The sequence below is a fragment of the Pan paniscus genome, chromosome 1, assembly GCF_029289425.2.
Source record: "Pan paniscus chromosome 1, NHGRI_mPanPan1-v2.0_pri, whole genome shotgun sequence".
In the NCBI taxonomy this organism is placed as follows: Eukaryota; Metazoa; Chordata; class Mammalia; order Primates; family Hominidae; genus Pan; species Pan paniscus.
The window spans coordinates 145318294-145335674 of NC_073249.2; the positions used below are offsets into that span (position 1 = coordinate 145318294).

At 36.8% G+C, this 17381-nt stretch overlaps 1 protein-coding gene across 27 annotated transcripts in view; it reads right to left on the minus strand.

Moving 5' to 3' along the window:
* ADGRL2 (adhesion G protein-coupled receptor L2) overlaps positions 1–17381 on the minus strand; it is a 681918-nt gene that overhangs the window by 398009 nt on the left and 266528 nt on the right. Inside the window, exon 1 of one of the 27 annotated variants that reach the window (XM_055116842.3) lies at positions 14006–14085. The exons of the other annotated variants lie outside the window; for them this stretch is intronic. The gene's annotated coding sequence lies outside the window, so the exon portion shown is untranslated. Of the gene's footprint in view, positions 1–14005; positions 14086–17381 lie in introns of those variants that run through there. 27 annotated transcript variants of the gene reach the window in all.

The following is a 17381-nucleotide window of genomic DNA, read 5'->3' on the forward strand; positions in this document are numbered from 1 at the left end:
CTAGTCAGTGCTCAATAAGTGTTTGGTGATTAAAGCAAATAGACACAATGCAGTGTGTTTATATTAAATGTGTTTGCTGCTTCACCTTACACCAGTTGTGACTTATTCTATTATATTCTTATAAAAGAATACATTTTAAAACCAGAAAGGCACAATCACATTTGGATTGAAAATGATTTACTTTTTCAATGTAATTGTTTTTCAAAAGCTGTTTGCTGTCCAATGGCTTACCAAGTTTTAAATATTTTCTTTCTGAAAGGTAGGATTTCAAAAGATTTCTAATTTTTTAAATGGATTTTTACATTGTCAAGAAGACACGTAATAGGTGAGACCAATCTTTCACCTGATAAGTGTGAGAATTCTAACTACGTTGTGATTTGTTCAATTCAAGCCACTGATTTTAAATAGGAAAAGGAATGGAATAAATGTTTTTAAAAATCCCAACTGTTGAAAAGTTCTGTAATATAATCTAAAATAAATATACTAACTTAACTTTTCCTTATAATAAGGAAACTGGTAGTTTCAAAAACCATCTGCAGGATAAATATTTATGGAGCAGAATGACAACTTGACTTATCCATAGCATTGGCATGCATTTTCTTAGTTAATGTTTGATGAAGCATTTCCACTTTGAATTCTTCAGTGAACTAAAAGAAGAGTTTCATTAACTATTTTTGAAAGATAATGAGGCCATGATCCCTTTCCAGATGTTTCACTCGTCAAATAATTGTGATCTTTCTTCCAAATCTCCATGGTTGCTTGATTCCTATTTTCTTGTTTATTGAGCAGTGATTTATAAAGATGAAGAGAAGTAGAAGTGCCAGGCAGATGATGGGGATCAGATATATTTCATCTGTCTCCAACATACAAAATCTTGTACTCTGCATTATTATAGATTCAAAAGTATATTTATAAATCTAAAAATTGGAAGCTTATACTCTCCTGAGACAGTGTATATAAACATATAATAAACAATATTCTTTATGTGTTTCTACATACATACATAGTTGTCTATCCATGTGTAGAAATATATAGAAGCCTCTATTTTTGAAGTCTCCGAAGCTTCTTGCTTGTGGTCAGCCATGCCAACAAACTTCGCAAAATTTAGGCATCATTTTACCTTACAAAAAATTGGAGCCTCTTTAGATTCATTACTAAAGGATAATCATCTCAGATGTGGATAGAGATACTCTTTTTTAATGGTTTCTGCTTAGAAGCATAGGTACACTTTTAACTGTTTGTCTACAGAAGGAACTCAAGAATATGGCTTTTTGCAGAATTTTCCTTGGGGTCTAGGAAAGAGACTTGAATTTTTGCTGACAGGAGCCTATTCTAACTATATTTTCAAATATTTCAAAGCATAGGAATAAGAGGTAATAGAGCCCAAAACCCAAATTAAGGTATGCTGAAAAAGCTACATTTAAATAAGATAGTAGATAAGTGAGTGATCACAAATAATGGAACATCAGCAATAATCAAGCCAACGCTCAGTGTACACTATGCACTAAATACTATTGTAAATACTTCACATATTAGTTCATTTTTGCCCACAGTGATCTCATGAGGTAGATACTAGCATTAACCCCAATTTACAGATTAGGAAACTGAGTAGGCACAGAAATTTAAATATCTTACCCAAGTTTACAGCTCCAGTAAGGGATAGCGTGGGATAGAAACTGAAGCAGCTCGTCTCTAGGGTGATTGTTATTACACTATTTAATAGTGAGCGCCAGGTGATAGGAGAACTTTGAGCTATTTGTGTTCTATCCTGCTACTGCACACGTTTCTTGTAATTGCTCCCCAAACTGTCATTCCATTCTGTTCACTTTGACTATGTTAGTTCTGGTTTTGACGAATGGGCTAAGAAAAGTGATAACACCTATCAAATACAAAACCATAATGAACAGGAATTATTTTGCATCCTTTTTGGCATTATTAATATTCTTTGTATTTTGACCATCCTAGTTCTATTCCTTAGAAATTAATGAAAATGCTTCTAGGTCATAAACAGAAATGTAATTGGGATAAATGGGTTGTCCCAAAGAAGGCATAGGAAAGTACCCATACCCAGCTACTTCCCTTCCCTGAGAAGGGAAATTGCTTTACTTGGGCCATTCCCCCGCCCAGGCAGCCAACAGCCAATACTTTACTGATATAAGGAATATGAAAGCTCTTCCTTCCCTGCCTGCACCCACTTCCCCACCCCTACACCCCCTTCCCCACACCTACACACATACTATAAGGGCGAATTGACCTCTGGTGCTCCAGAGCTTCCTGTAGGACCAAGCTCTCACAGTTTTCAGCTGAACATACTTCTTGCTTAGCTTTCTTCCATTGCCCTCTCCTTCCTTCCCCTTCTCCGAAAGCACTCCCTCAATAAATTAGTTTTATAAGAATCCTTCTCTTAGTTTCTGCTTTTAGAGATCCCAAGTCAAGTTGAATGACACTGGAAGGGTCCTAAGAAGCAGAGACTAAGCTGAGATTCAGGAGGTGGATGGCAATAAGGCTCTTATCACTGGTGGTAGATGCATTATTGTTAGTCCCTGGCATCATATAGCAGGGAGATTGTTAAGATAAGATCAGGGGTCAGCAAACTATGGCTGTAGGCCAAACCGAACTCACTTCTTTTTGTAAATAACATTTTATCGGAACACATTCATTTAACAATTTTTAGACAGAATTGAGTTTTTGAGACAGAGACCATATGATCTCAAAGCCTAAAACATTTACCATCTGGTTCTTTCCAGAAAACATTTGCCTACCTCTGGCTAAAATTTTCACCCATGATAGCAAACTGGGTTGAGATATAGGTAGAAGAGGATGTAGTAGCTGATGCAATGTCTCTGGCTTTGAGAGGTATGGGGAAATTGCAACTCTAAAGATATGGCTAATTGTTGCTAAATATCACTGATGCATTGAAGAGATAAAATAACAGGCTGTATTAGATATCTATTGCTTTGTCACAGATTATTACAAGTTAGGCAGCTTAAAACAACACACACTTATTATCTCCATATTCTTATGGGTCAGGAGTCCAGGGATGTCTTAGTTAAGTCCTCTGCTTTAGAGTATTTTACAAGGCTGCTATCTGGGTACCATCTAAGGCTAGGGTGTCACCAGAAGGCTCAACTGGGGAAGTATCCACTTTCAAGCTTATGTGATTGTTGACAGGATTCAGCTCCTTGTGAACTATTCGCTGAAGGCCATCCTCAGGTTCTTGCCACATGGGGCACTCCAATAGGGCAGATTAATTGATCAAAGCCAGCAAGAGAGGGATTCTGGTAGCAAGAAGGAAGTGACAATCTTATGTAGCTTAATAATGGAAGTGATGTCCCGTCACTTTTGTCATATTCTGCTGGTTAAACATAAGTCACAAAGCCAGCCCATATTTAAGGGAGTGGATTACCCAATGTCATGAACACTGCAAGGCAAGGCTTACTGGGAGCCATCTTAGAGTCTGCTTAATACACAGACTCAGTTCTATTATTTGGCATTTAAAGCAAAACGTGATAGTCAGAAAACCTCATTAGCATCATTTAAAGAGACATTCTTCTCTTGTAGCTAGAAAGCAGACAGATTTGGAGATCAGGCTCATGGCTCATTTGCAGAAGTGGAAGAACTTTAAAGGAGGCTAAATTCTCAGCCTAAGCAAGCTTCCTGTGCAAAATTTAGGACTCTGAAAAAAAGGAGTAGTACCCTGAAGTTTGGGATAGGGATATCTGAGTAGATGAGCACCTTACAACTACATTGTCCCCTGAACATGTGTGGCTCACAGAAATGGCTAGTAAGCCCCCTCTTCTCTTGTTGGAAGAGAAAGCTTCTTTCATGAAGACTATGCCAAGTTCTCAAATGAGGCAGATGCCTTATAAGACAATCCTCAGATCTGCCTGTACTTTCCCTCATGGAAGTCAGACTGATAATTTGGGCCACATTTCAGCATGACCCAGCTAGGGAATTGATGGCCTGCTAAGGAAGGAAATGAGTTACACACTCCACGTGATATCTAGGACTTGACTGCATGTATGCTCAAAGAGTAGGCCTGGGAGTGGATCCTGAGGGTCCTGGCAGAATATAAAGCTATGTAATGGACAGTTTTCTCATATGGGGTTGTTCTGTTGTAACACAGGATTTAATACCTAGCAAAGTCTTATGTGATAGGTCTAATGTAAGACTGGGATAGCTCTCGGTAGCTTGGAAAAAGTAATGGGTCACATGAAATGAAGTAGAGATCCTGGCACTATAGTAATAGATTGTGGAGAAAGAAATAAACCAATAAAAAAACTGAGCATGCAAAAATGGGTTCATTATGGAAGACTGAAATATCCATATCTATGTTCCTTAGGAGAGCTTGGAGGACATGCTGTTTATTAACATGATGAAGAATTTGCTGATCAGAGAGATTCCAACATTGTGGAGAAGCATAGTCCTTCTTAAACCAGGGATAGAAGGACATGTGATTAAAAGACTGGGGTCCATTGTAGCAAGGGGGATGGTAGGATTCCTGATTAACAGGGGCCACAGGAAAGCACTTAATTGTCAGAAGCAAAGTGAGTGCAGTCACCACAATGGGAAACTGGGTTGACATGGCTGCTGTGTGGGCAGCGGTGGGAACTGTCCTAAGCTATCCATGGAAATGTTTACTATGTGAAAGGGCAAGATAGATGGGTCACCAACAAGGGTATTGGTTCATACACATAATCAAAAGAGATAGAAAATAAGGAGCAAAAGGCTGAGATCGGATGTCTCAATGGAAAGTCATAATTTCTTGCCTTGTCTTCATACCTGAGTGAGTTCTCTTACCCAGAAACTATTGACTGAAGGAGATGCTGGGTCTCCATGAGACAGGAACTGCAACATTATAGTAAGTGTGTGACTCTTCAGTTCTTCCCCAAAAGGACCAAGAGTATTTACTCAGAAAACTGCACACTGGAACAAAGGGAATGCTCAGATCTTTTTAGGATTGGTGGATATAAGATATGAGTTGATGCTGACAGCACCACCATGGGCCACTTGTTAGAGTATGGTCATGTAAGTGTCAGGAAATAAATGGAGTTCTGATCTAGACTTATTTCACAGTGGTTCTACTGGGTTTACACACTCATTTAATGATCATTTTTCTAGTCCTTGAATGTATAATTGGCATGAGCCAGTTAGAGGTTGATGAATTCTCCCATTGTTTTCTTGACCAACTATTGTACTATCAAAGTGGAAGTCTTTAAAACTATCCTCTATGGTCAAGTTAGTAAATCAAAACCAGTTACCACATCCTGAGGAAAATTGCACAGATTAGTGCAATAAATAAATAAATACTACTCTCAAAATAGATAATCTCGAAGATTTAAAGGATACATAGGTGAAGGTCCTCTATCTGCACATAGCTGAGCAATCTAGACCATACACAAATTAGATGGATCATGGAGTTCTGAGCAGAGTACTGCCAACTGAACAAAGTTGTAGTTTCAATCACAGCTGTTATGCTGCATGTGATATATATACTAGGGCAAGTTAACCAGATACAAGATATGTGGTTATTGTTCTGGCAAATGTGTTATTTTTAATACCCATTAGGGAGGGGGGATCAGAAGCAGCTTGCATTCATATTGATTAATAACAAGAGTCATGATCTTGTCCCAGAGTTATGTGAGTTCTCCAGCTTGGTCCAAATACAGTCTGTAGGGATTGGGACTGTATAGACATTCTACAGGGCATCATCTTTGTGGACCATATGGATAAAATCATGTTAATTGGACCAAGGAACTCACTTTATAGAAAAGGAGGTATGGCAATGGGCACATGCTCGTGGAGTTCACTGGTCCTACCATATGCTAGCCCAGTTACAGCACCAGCTTAGAGATGGCATCCTATGGGGATAAGTATTATCTTTCGGAGTATAGTGTGCACTTTAAAGCAACAGATACTATATGGTTCTCTGTCCTCAATGATTAGAATACATGAGTACAGGAATCAAAGAGTAAAAATAAGAACTCCACTCAACCAACACTCTCAGGGACCCATTCCTGCAACTTCAGGTTTTGTGAGTCTAGAGGTCCTAAGTCCCACAGGAGGGAAACTTCCACCTAGGGGATCTAGGAAAAGTCTCAGTAAACTTAAAGCTATGGCTATTGCCAGATTACTTTGAGCTCCTTATGCCAATAGACTAGCTGGCACAAAAAGTTACTGTATTGGCAGGATAAATGACCTGATTATCAGGAGGAGGCAGAAATGCTGCTACATGCTAGAGACAGGGAGCAATGTGTTTGTCACTCAAGTGATCTGTTGAGCCGCATCTTGGTATTCCCATGCCTTGTTTAACTGTAACAGGCAAGTACAGCAACCATAACCAGATTAGGGCCTGGTAATCAGGTGCTTAGACTCCTAAGTTATGAGAATGTGGCTTATGCCTTCAGACAATCCATCTAGACCTGCACAAGTAGTCACCCATAAGGAGGAACATCTGGAAGAGTGATGAAGGGGTAGATGATGATTATGTTACGGGCTTGGGACACACTGCAGCAGTGGAAGCTACAGTTTGTTTTACTCATCTTTATCTTATACAGGAGCCCAGGACATGTGACTAACCAGAATCCTGAAGTTGTTGTGCCTGAATGGAGTAAACTAAATGTCAGAAGCAAGTGGTTCTGAGGAGTGCAAGGGGTGGCCTGCAGTGGCTGCTATTGGCATCCTTCTTATTCCCCAGCGGCTGTAAGTGTTTTTGGCTGCTAACAGCTCATAGCTCTCTCCTTCCCAAAGATTAGGCCTCAGCTGAACCAAGCTAACTTACCTGAGAATTATCCTCCCTGGGGATAAGAGGAGCTAACTCTGTGGTACAATATATGCTCTAGAGCTCCCCAAAGGAGCAGGCTCAGCTAAGGCCAGTTTTCATCCTTCTTAGCTACCTTCTTCCCTGCTTCTGCCTATTCTGCTCCTCTTGTTTCCCTCCACCCGAGAGCACTCCCTTTGTAAATCATTTTCAGAACAACTTTACTCTTGGTCCCTGCTTCTAGGGATTCTGACTTAAGCACCCATCTTCTACTATTAACTATACTGGAAACATATTTTTTCTACCCATATCACTCTGACCCAAACCTGATCGTATGCACCTGAAAGGTTGTATGTATTGAGGTTGCCAGTTTTGTTTTGTTTTTAATTATACCTCCTAAACCTAAAATCCCTCCTTAATTTATTATCATAGCAAAGGCTCACATTTTCAATTCTCAACCTCTCTATAACTCACAAAAACGATTCTATTCTTGTCATTCTCCAAGCCTTCCTCTATACTGATGCCAGCTATTTTTTAAAACACGATTCTTATCATGTTACTCCCCTGCTTAAACATTTTGGTGACTTTCCACTGCTTCCTGGATGAAGTCCCCACTCTTTAGCATAACATACAAGGCTTTGTTTATTGGGCTGCAATTTGGAGCTGAATTATGATAGACTCTTCCTCCTACCACACAGCCTGTATACCATATGCTATAGTCATAGTCAACAACTTCTTCTTCCCTGAATAAGACATGCTTCGGTTTCAATCTACATTATTTCTTCTGCCTGGAATGGCCACTTCTTCCTTTTCTGCTTGATGAATACCTACTTATACTTTAAGATGCAGCTTAATTTATTAACTTTTTTGTGAAATTATTATTCACCAATCCAATACCTCTTTCCAAACTCAAAGAGGTATTAATAACTCCCTTCTTTGTCTTCTCACAGCACTAAGGACACACTTGTATTATGATGCTTGTCATATTCTTTGTTATTGTTTATTAACATGTTTTTCACTTCCACACAACTTTGAATGTTCTAAGAATCATGTGATTTGTCTTTGTACGTCTACTATCTCTCATATGGCTTAGCATTGTTCTTAAATAATGCATATTAATTGAAGGAAGAACTTGTCTTGTTCTTAGATAGCTTCGCAGCCTGACAAGTTGATTGGTTCTGTCCTTGCTCCTGTCTTCAGTCATTTTCCTCTTGTTGGTGATTTTGAAACTGAAGAGTCTCTGGACAGCTGTCTGTTCACCTAAGTCTAATGACTCTCCACAGCGTCAGTCCATCATTGCTTGAATTATATAACTTTCCCTCTATGCACTCAAATACATTCATGCTCCCTGTGATTTGTAACAAAGGAGGGTTAAGAAATAAACTTTTAGCTTGGTGACATAAATGCAAGCTAACATTTTCTCTCTCTTTGAAGGTGGTAGGAAGTAAGGAGAAAGTGAGAGAAAATTGCTTGACAAGTAAATAAATCCCCACCTCCTTCATAACTTCCTCTCTGTGCTGTACTCACTCTGAATGCCAATTTAATTGGTCAGTTTTTCTGCTTCATCTAGACTTACATACAAGCAGAAAGTGATGCTTTTTACATTTTTAGTTTTTTCTAAATAAAATTATTTCTTTACATTTTTGAGGGGCTGGGTTGTGAATCTCACCTAAGGGAGTTCAAATAAACATATTTTTTCAACCCCAGTATATTATTAAAAGTTGTTATTAGTGATCCTTGATTAAACTAGAAGGTAAAAATGATAATAAAAAGGCCCTGCATTATAGCAAACCCAATGGTTAATGTGGCATAAATCATGGTTATGAGACTCTGGCCTAATAATATTCATTTTTTTTTCCTCCAGCCACATTCTCAGCCTCAGCTCCTTCATCTCCCTCTGACTTCAAAGGAATCTCTGCATGAAGAAGGAGGGCGCACAATAGAAGAATTGGCCTGATTATCCCCTTCTGTTTGGAAATGGGTGAAGATTACAGATATGTTTTACTTCTTCCTGTGCTTTGGACTATATAATGTCAACTACCTCAAGCAAAACTCTCTACCCTGGCTAATATATAGATTTGGATTATACCAAAATTGCCTAAAATTGGAAACAAGACATTAATAATAATCTGTAATGGCGTAACATAATAGAATACATGTTTATTTTCATTGGCTTTAGCTGGTATTAAAAAAAAAGGTAAATTAGTTTAGAGATGTAAATTTTATATTTATTATATCCTGACCTTTTTGCTCATCCTCCACCACTTTATATTATGAATGAGGTAATTAAAAAGAATCCACTTATTTTTTGTTCTGCTATAGCACATTTTTGCCCCCTTAAATGTGTTTTTGTGTATGTGAATGTGTGTGTGTGTGTTGTGTGCATTTATTATTTTAACCAAAGTGTGAAAATGAAGTTGTAATGCTAAAGGCCAAAGGAATGAATTAAACTGACCTGTTAATTAAAAGACCGTGCTTGAAGTATTAACCAGGAACCACTGTTGGACTTTTCATCCTCAACCCAAAATGAGAAGGCAAGCACAATAATCCCACATCACCTCTGGAAATTATGTCAGAAAATGTTTTCTCAGAGTCAGCTACTGGTCAAGACTTACATCAAGTTAAACAAAATAATGAAGGATCAGGGATTCTAGAAGGGCCAAAAGTTCGAACAGGAGACCTTTAACCCCTTTGCCTGCAATGCATAATAATACTTCCTGTTGGTTTGATATGTCCTTACCATACTCTGAAAGAACAAACACTTATAACTTCCATATTAGGGACTAAGTCTTCTGTCCCCACCCTTCCTGTTTAGGATTATTTTCCACAGAAGTGAATCAATGCAGTTTGAACTACAGAATGAATATGACAACAAGAACAAAAACCCCAAACAGACCAATCTACCTAAAGCCATGTCTTATTAAACTTCCAGAATATTTGGGAGTGTCCATACTACGAAATAATTACATATAACTGTATATGAATTTAACTAAGGTTGGCTTGAAGTTTAAAATGTCTTTAATAAAAACTCCGCTTTCCTTATGTGAGTCTAGATAGATCATACAGTTTAAGATTCACCAACAAAAGCTTGTAGCAATAACAATAGAGGGAGACTTGACTTCTAAAAACAGCTCTTTCCTTTTAGCTATTTCTGCCCACAAATACAGTTGATTGCAGGTAAGTAACATGTAAGTATTTTTATCATTACTAAAAGAGTTTGGACATATATAAAATATACAGGAATTTTAAAATTAATTGATTGTTGTGTTAAGCCTCCAGCTTTAGTGGCTTGTCATTATTTTTCAGCCAGCGCTTAGGATTTACTTCCTAATGCCCCAAGAAAATAGAGCAAGAAACTTGAACACAAACCTTTCCACCAGGTAACTCTAGAGTTTATAAGCAGCAATGAATGACATTTCCTCAGGAAAATCTTAGAAGTTATCACTGTTGCTCTTTTTATTAATCCATGTTTAACCTGAAGCTAGAAACTACGTCCCCTTTATTTCCGTCTCCAGAATTTGTATTGCCAACTGTGCTATGTTGAAGTTTATATGACAGGCCATTTCAACACTTTTGTTTAGTTAAATAGGAGTGCATCACTTTTAAAGAAAAGCACGATTGCCAAAAAATATAAACAGTCCTAACTTTGATTAATATAAATATTTTAAAACCAGAACATTCTGTTACATCTTACAAAAACAATTCGGATGTAGCTGATGGGAAAGAAAAAGTGCTTTCATACATTAGACAAATCCAACAAAATACAGCTGCAGACCAAATTTTAAGTAAATACGAATTGTTTGTCTTTTCAAAGGGCTATGGTATTTACTTAAGTGGAGTTATTTTAGAGTACTTTATGTTTCATTAGTAAAAATGAAAGTTTTAAAGATAGTTTTATTTTTGAAGTATCCCATTTAAGTTCCAAGTCCTCTAATTTAAAAATACCATTAAAATTACTCCCCCTGCCCAGTGAGGGTTATTTGCTAATAAGCCACTGGACAAGAGATGTGTGAAGTGAATAGATGAAGAAAAACGTTGACAGCAAAAGGGAGGTCTAGGGGGTGAAGTTAGTTTATTAGGCCCTGTTTGTCACGAATGGCCCTGCTGCACATATAAAAGCAAATCCCTCTACCTTAGAAGATTAATTCTGAAGGAGGCACTCTTAGGTCAAAGTATACATAAGCGTGTGCCTAATCTCAGAGAAATCAGGCTATTTTCTCATAGCAATTAAGCAGAGGTCTGGGGTTTCACCCACAGTGTATTTAAACACAGGATACAATTAAACCCCAACGTATTAATATCTTTGCTCTGCAAAATTACCCAGGAAATAGATTTTGCCCTCTTTCAAATGAAAAGCAAGTCAAGTTAAGAGAATAACTTGATTCTTAGCTAAGTTGCTTGAAATAAGAGTATCATAATTTCTTCTAATTGCAAATGTCTTATAGACAGAGGTAGTTCTTACTTTACAATAGGGTAAGAGTTATAAGCTTTCTAGTTCCTTTAATCTAAATAGCAAACCTTAGAAGTGTGCTTGAAAACGTATTGTTTTCAAACTGTAATTAAAATTCTGACACAACATATGTAAAAAATCAAATCATTATAAAAATCTGAGAATTCACTATTTACCACCAACAAAATATCTTCAATGGGGAGAAGCTTTGCAACCAACGTGAAGAGTAAAAAAAGTAAACGTAAATCTTAAGCAGTCAAGTGTCTGGAAGGGATTGCTTTCTATAGAGGTTTTTCTTCAAGTTATTTTATTCATATACTTATGTCAAAGAGTGAACCTTCTAGGGAAAATTATAGCCAGTTTAAAATACTGCTTCACAAAGAAAATAAAACAACAAACAACTTTTATTCATTGTACATCAGTTCCCTAAAGGCAAAAATTTTTTAATAGTATAAAAGTTATATTAAATGAACTACCACCTTTATTCAGATCTTGAACAAAATAACCTTTCAGGTACTAAAAGATTTTTAGTAGAAATATTGTTACTTCTACATATCAAGTTAATATTCCAATTTATTGCCAAACCAAATTCTCTTTGGTTTTTTTAGAGAATAGTAGGGGAAGGAAGTTGGTCTTGGAATAGGAAAGGATATAAATTTATAGTTTGTCCTTTACATGGCTGAATCACTAGTTTTTTTCTTTTGTATAGGAGTTTCTAGTAAGATGTTGGTGTACGGTATAACAGAATATCCAGTGAGAAATCCTTTAACCCATGACACATGGGAATGTTCTTATACATTAATAAAACTGAAAGAATGAAGCAAAATAGGATGAATCAGATGTGGGAGAGAGTGGGTTGTGTGTTGTGTGTTGGGGGTGGCTGTGTGGTTGCCAAGGTATTTTCCCATCTAACACTCCATTGTTGCTTTTAAGAGGAGCTGAGTACTTAAGGTAAAGTGCACGAGGCAATGTGTCTTTGAAAGCACACTATAAATAGTTTAGGCACTTTTTTGATGTGTAGTGGGGTATGTGAGAAGGCATGCAATCTGAATTTTACGAAGGATTGTTTTAATAGGACCAATGACTTTAATAGTACTTGCTGACATCATTGGCAAATTGGTCTATTCTGTAACCTTTAAAATTGCAGCATATCCCAAAATGAGTTACTTATTAAACAGATGTTCTTTTTTTTTTTTTGAGCGCAATTGACCTTTAAATGATTATTTCTCAGCACTTGCAACAAAGAATCTCACCTCTCACCTTTATACTTTTGATGCTACAGTGAGTGAATCCATAACCTTTTCACAACATGTAAGGAACGTGCCACACAACGTGGAATTACAATCACTAACGAGCACTTTTTCTTTTAAGGGGGAGTCTTATTACTTATTATTAAATTATTGCAATACACAGAAGCCATGCAAAAGTATAAAAATAGTTATTTTGATCAATCTGCAACCATTTTAGAAAATATTAACTCCAAAAACACCAAAGAATAATTTACTGCTAATGACAAGTTTCTACTGAAGTTTTCTCCCCTTAACTTATTTTTAACTAAAAAAAAAATTTTTTTTGAGACAGAGTCTCACTCTGTCTCCCAGCCTGGAGTGTAGGGGCGTGATCTCGGCTCACCACAAGCTCCACCTCCTGGGTTCAAATGATTCTCCTGTCTTAGCCTCCCCAGGAGCTGGGATTACAGGTGTGCGCCACCACGCCTGGCTAATTTTGTATTTTTAGTAGAGACAGGGTTTCACCATGTTGGCCAGGCTGGTCTCAAACCCCTGACCTCAGGTGATCTGCCCACCTTGGCCTCCCAAAGTTCTAGGGTTATAGGTGTGAGCCACCACGCCTGTCCTGTTTCCCCTTAACTTCTGAGGCAGGGGTGTGTGTGTGTGTGTGTGTGTGCACGTGTGTGGTGGTGGGAGGTTAAATACCGTATTTGATTGGAAAAGCTTTGTCTTGAAAGTTCAGGCACTTATGCAATATTTGTAGGCAATTTGGTTTAAACCTACATGCAACTAGCACAGTACCCCTTTCAACTAACCAGAAGGAAATGCTTTGAAACTCCAGAAGTATTGATGAAATATATATCATGTAATATTAGAGATTTTAAGATTGTGCTTTCCTCAGAAACACACACATTTGTAAAGATGAAATGAGTATAATCAAGTCGTGGTTATCCTTAATTAAGTGGAGATGGCAATTATAAACGTTATTCTTTAGGAATCAAATCAAATCTAACACATATTTAGACGAGTTAATGCTTTCTGGGATCTTTTTACATTAGTAAAGATATCCACATTACTTTAAGTCCCAATGACCTTTTATTGAGTAGATAACCTAGTTTACTCTTTAGTGGAGCTGCTGAATCTGATAAAGATTTCATTAGCTTAAATATTTTCCTGCTTAAAGAAACTGACATTCCAATCTTGAAAAATTCCGAGGAAAAGTTTTTGATTTGAAGGATGAAAACACCATAACAAGCTAGTAGTTTTTACCTTACATACATTTTACTACAACATTAATGTACAAATACCTGCTTATGTTCAAGAATAAACTTTTTTTCTTGCAAAGCTGACCTTATTTGTAAAATACTGTTTTAGAAAGGTGTTGGAGTGACTCATAAAATATTTAAATATCAACCCTCTACAGAATAAAAAGGCATTTTTCACTTGTGTGTTCTCTTTTTCCCACATCTTTTACAAAAGGAGCATATTGGAATGAATTACAGAAAAATCTGAGAAAATTTTTCTTAAATAATGAAAAACAATTGTTTGGAAGGAATGTTCGCTCACAGTTTTCTTTTCGGCTCTGATTTGGTAATGTTTTGTAAAGCATAAGGACAGCCACAAGCCTTCATTGGAGAAATCAAAATTAATGTCCTTTGGAAACATTGGGCTCTAAAAGAAAAGGAAAATAATAACAGATATATGACATACTTGGCTCCCTTTAGTTTAATTTCGAAAAAGGCAAATTAGGTATTATATTGGCATGTAATCACAAAGAAAAATGCACAGACTTAAAAGTAAACCGACTCATTGTCAAGACTTCCAGAGTCTTATTCATTCATTGTGGTGGCTGCTGACAAACAACAGAAGGAAATCAACAATGCTGGATAACATAATCATCAAGGGCTTCTATGTCTGTAAGCCATTTAAATTCTTGACATTGAATATTTATAGTGAGTGATACTCCTTTAACATAGACCATATTTCAGGCAGCTCTCAGCACTCCTGACCTTTCATACCCACATCCCCCTTGGCTTCATCAAGGCCCCCTCTAGCATCACGCCTGTTCAAAAACTGGGCACCCAGCATCACTGGCAGTTTCTCAAGTGCCCACTCATTTTTCAATACCCCTGTTTTCTCTTAACACCAGTTCAGCGTCAATATACTATCTGCCCTTTCACAGGCAGCCCCCGAGACACAGTTGTGTTTATTTTGTACTTATCAATACAATGTAAATCAGCATGGGCATACCTCCTTGGGGTTAGTGAACCTACCTTGTCTGTGAGCACAGACAGCACTTTGGTCACAGATGTGAATGGTTAACTGTACAAGCAAGGAGGATAAATCCACATCACAATACTTCATTCACCAAGGAAATCTGCAGTGGATTACGGCTTCTCTATGGTTAAGTCTGGTCTTAATTTACTGCTTTTATTCAGTTTTCAACCACAAACGAGCCCCTTATGAGGCATTCACTATGTAGAATTGACAACTCTTTTTATCTACTTGAAAAATATTTTTGGATAATAATTTATGGTTACAAAATATCTTAAGCAGTTTGAATAGTTATATTATATTCTTTCCATGCTTAACGATGCAGTATCCCCTGTAAAAATGGAATGCCAGGCAATCTGGTAATTTTACGTACAGTATTTATAACAACAGAGCAATTTGGCCATATAGAAACACAAATGTAAAAAAAAAAAGCTGTGCATATTTCATAGGAAGTCTTTTAAAGACTTTTTTTTAAAGCTCTTAAATTGCATCTCAGGAGAAAATCAGAGTTCAGAACAGTGTCTAAAGGCCCTATATATAGGTAAAAAAATAATTTTGGCAAGCACTGTATTTTATTTATGGGTTATTATGCTTAAAATAGCATATTTTGAACACCCTTCAGAAGGAAAAAAAGCTGCAGATGCCTCTGAAGACACAAGGGAGAATTCATATGCTGTTTATATTTTATACATGAAACCAAAATGTGTCGGTAGGTTTGCACTTTTTCACCATCAAATATATTCTCTTAATTTATATTCTGAATTAATGCTGTCTTTAAAAATCCATTTGAAGATGCTCATTATTATTGGGCATGGAGTAGTTTTCAAGGTCTGATTGCCAGTAACTGGAACTACTCTAGAAATCCCCGATAGGCTGAAAACACATAATATACCTGTAATAAGTAGCAAGTGCCAGGATCAGTTTGTCATTTTAGAGGCACATCCCCTCGTATTGCCAAGCAGTGATCTTGTAACTGGAAATAGAACCCATGTAAATAAGATGGAATGTATTATACACATGGAGACAATGGAAGTAGCATGGTTGATGCTCTTTGAGATGATAGAGTTCCTTTTGCATTGCTTTAGCTTAAACCATGGATACACAAAGCTTTGTAACTTTCCCCTTGGTGGAATTTGAGCACTTTCAGACTCATTGATAGTAAGAGATTCTTCCCATTGCAGAATGAACTCCCCATAGATAAACAAAGGAAAACATTCAACTGAGGTACTAGCTGTGTTTTCCTCATTAGTGGCTACACTGTTCTGAGCAGGGAATGAGTGTTTGGGGAAAAGCATCCTTGGCATTAACAAGAAGGAAAGGACATTGCTTTTACAAGGAGGAATATTTTATATGATTTTCTAAAATATCTCTCTTCAAGTGCCATATGTAAATCATATTTTTAAAAAAAACCAAATTATGCTTGTGCTTCGGGGGGAACTACATAAATGTGCAATAGAAAAATAATGAACTGTATCACTTTGGTTAGTTAACCAATTATTGCCTGTTTATAGACTCAGGTGCTGTTTGAGTTGCATCATAAAAACAGGTGGGGTTTGTTGTTTGTTGTTTTCATTGGTTTGAAATTTTGCTCAAAAAAATTTTTTTAAATACTATCATTCTTATTATTTTAGAACTTGGAGTATTCTGCTTTTTAATCTGGTAGCTAGGTTTCATTACCTTAATAGATATTCTAATGAAGGTGTAAAAGAAAAGGTTAAAAAGGAGATAAATTAGGCAGTGGAAGCATCAGATTCAAATGCCACTTAATATAATTCCTAAATCATTTATATTAAAATTGTTTCATTAACAGTATTACAACCACCCTCTGTTCAAACACATTAAAATATAGATAAGAACAACTTTAGTAGTGGATTATAGAAGCTAGGAATTAGGATGACAGCGATGAGCTAGATTTGTCTGTCCAGGCAAAAATAGTTTCCAATCACTAGTCATGGATCAATGAACAACAGATTCCCTGTGAATATTTGGTATGTTCTCTCTGATCTTCCTATACCTGTGTACCTGGATACCAGTCTCATTTTTCCTTCCTCTTTCTGACAAGCATTACCTGTGAGATAAGAGTGGGAGGGTCATTTAACAATGAATTTCCCCATTGTATAACTATTACAAAGCCATCCAAGCTAACTAACTTGTTGTTTTCTAAGTCACTGTGCAATTTCAAGGTTTTAATGGTGCTTAAAATATAATACCCTGTGTCATCTATTTCTTGAAATGAAAGCTAGTGCCAGCCTTTGGAATTCATGTAAAACAAGTGGTTCAATATAGTTTGAAGAGAGAATGAAAACTTGATAAGCAATTAATCTACTTTAAATGCTTTCCTAATGGTTTGCACCTTTTCTTACTGATTTTTAAAAAATTCAGATTTATTCAGAAGAAAATCAAATTAAACATACATCCAAATTTTTGTATAGCACATTTGTTAGAGTGAAACCCACACACACAGTGAGGCAGGAAAGATTGAATATTTAAATAATTTGAAAATAAAGGTGTGCCTGGTTAAACAGTATCAACTTGAATTTTTTGCCTAGTGCTTTGAAACTATGGGAAATATCTGAAATGGGAAACTGGTAGAAGGACTCAAGGAGTACAAGAGTAGAAGGGGATGAAAGCAGGGACTGCATCTCAATGGTGAGTGCGGCCAAGAGAA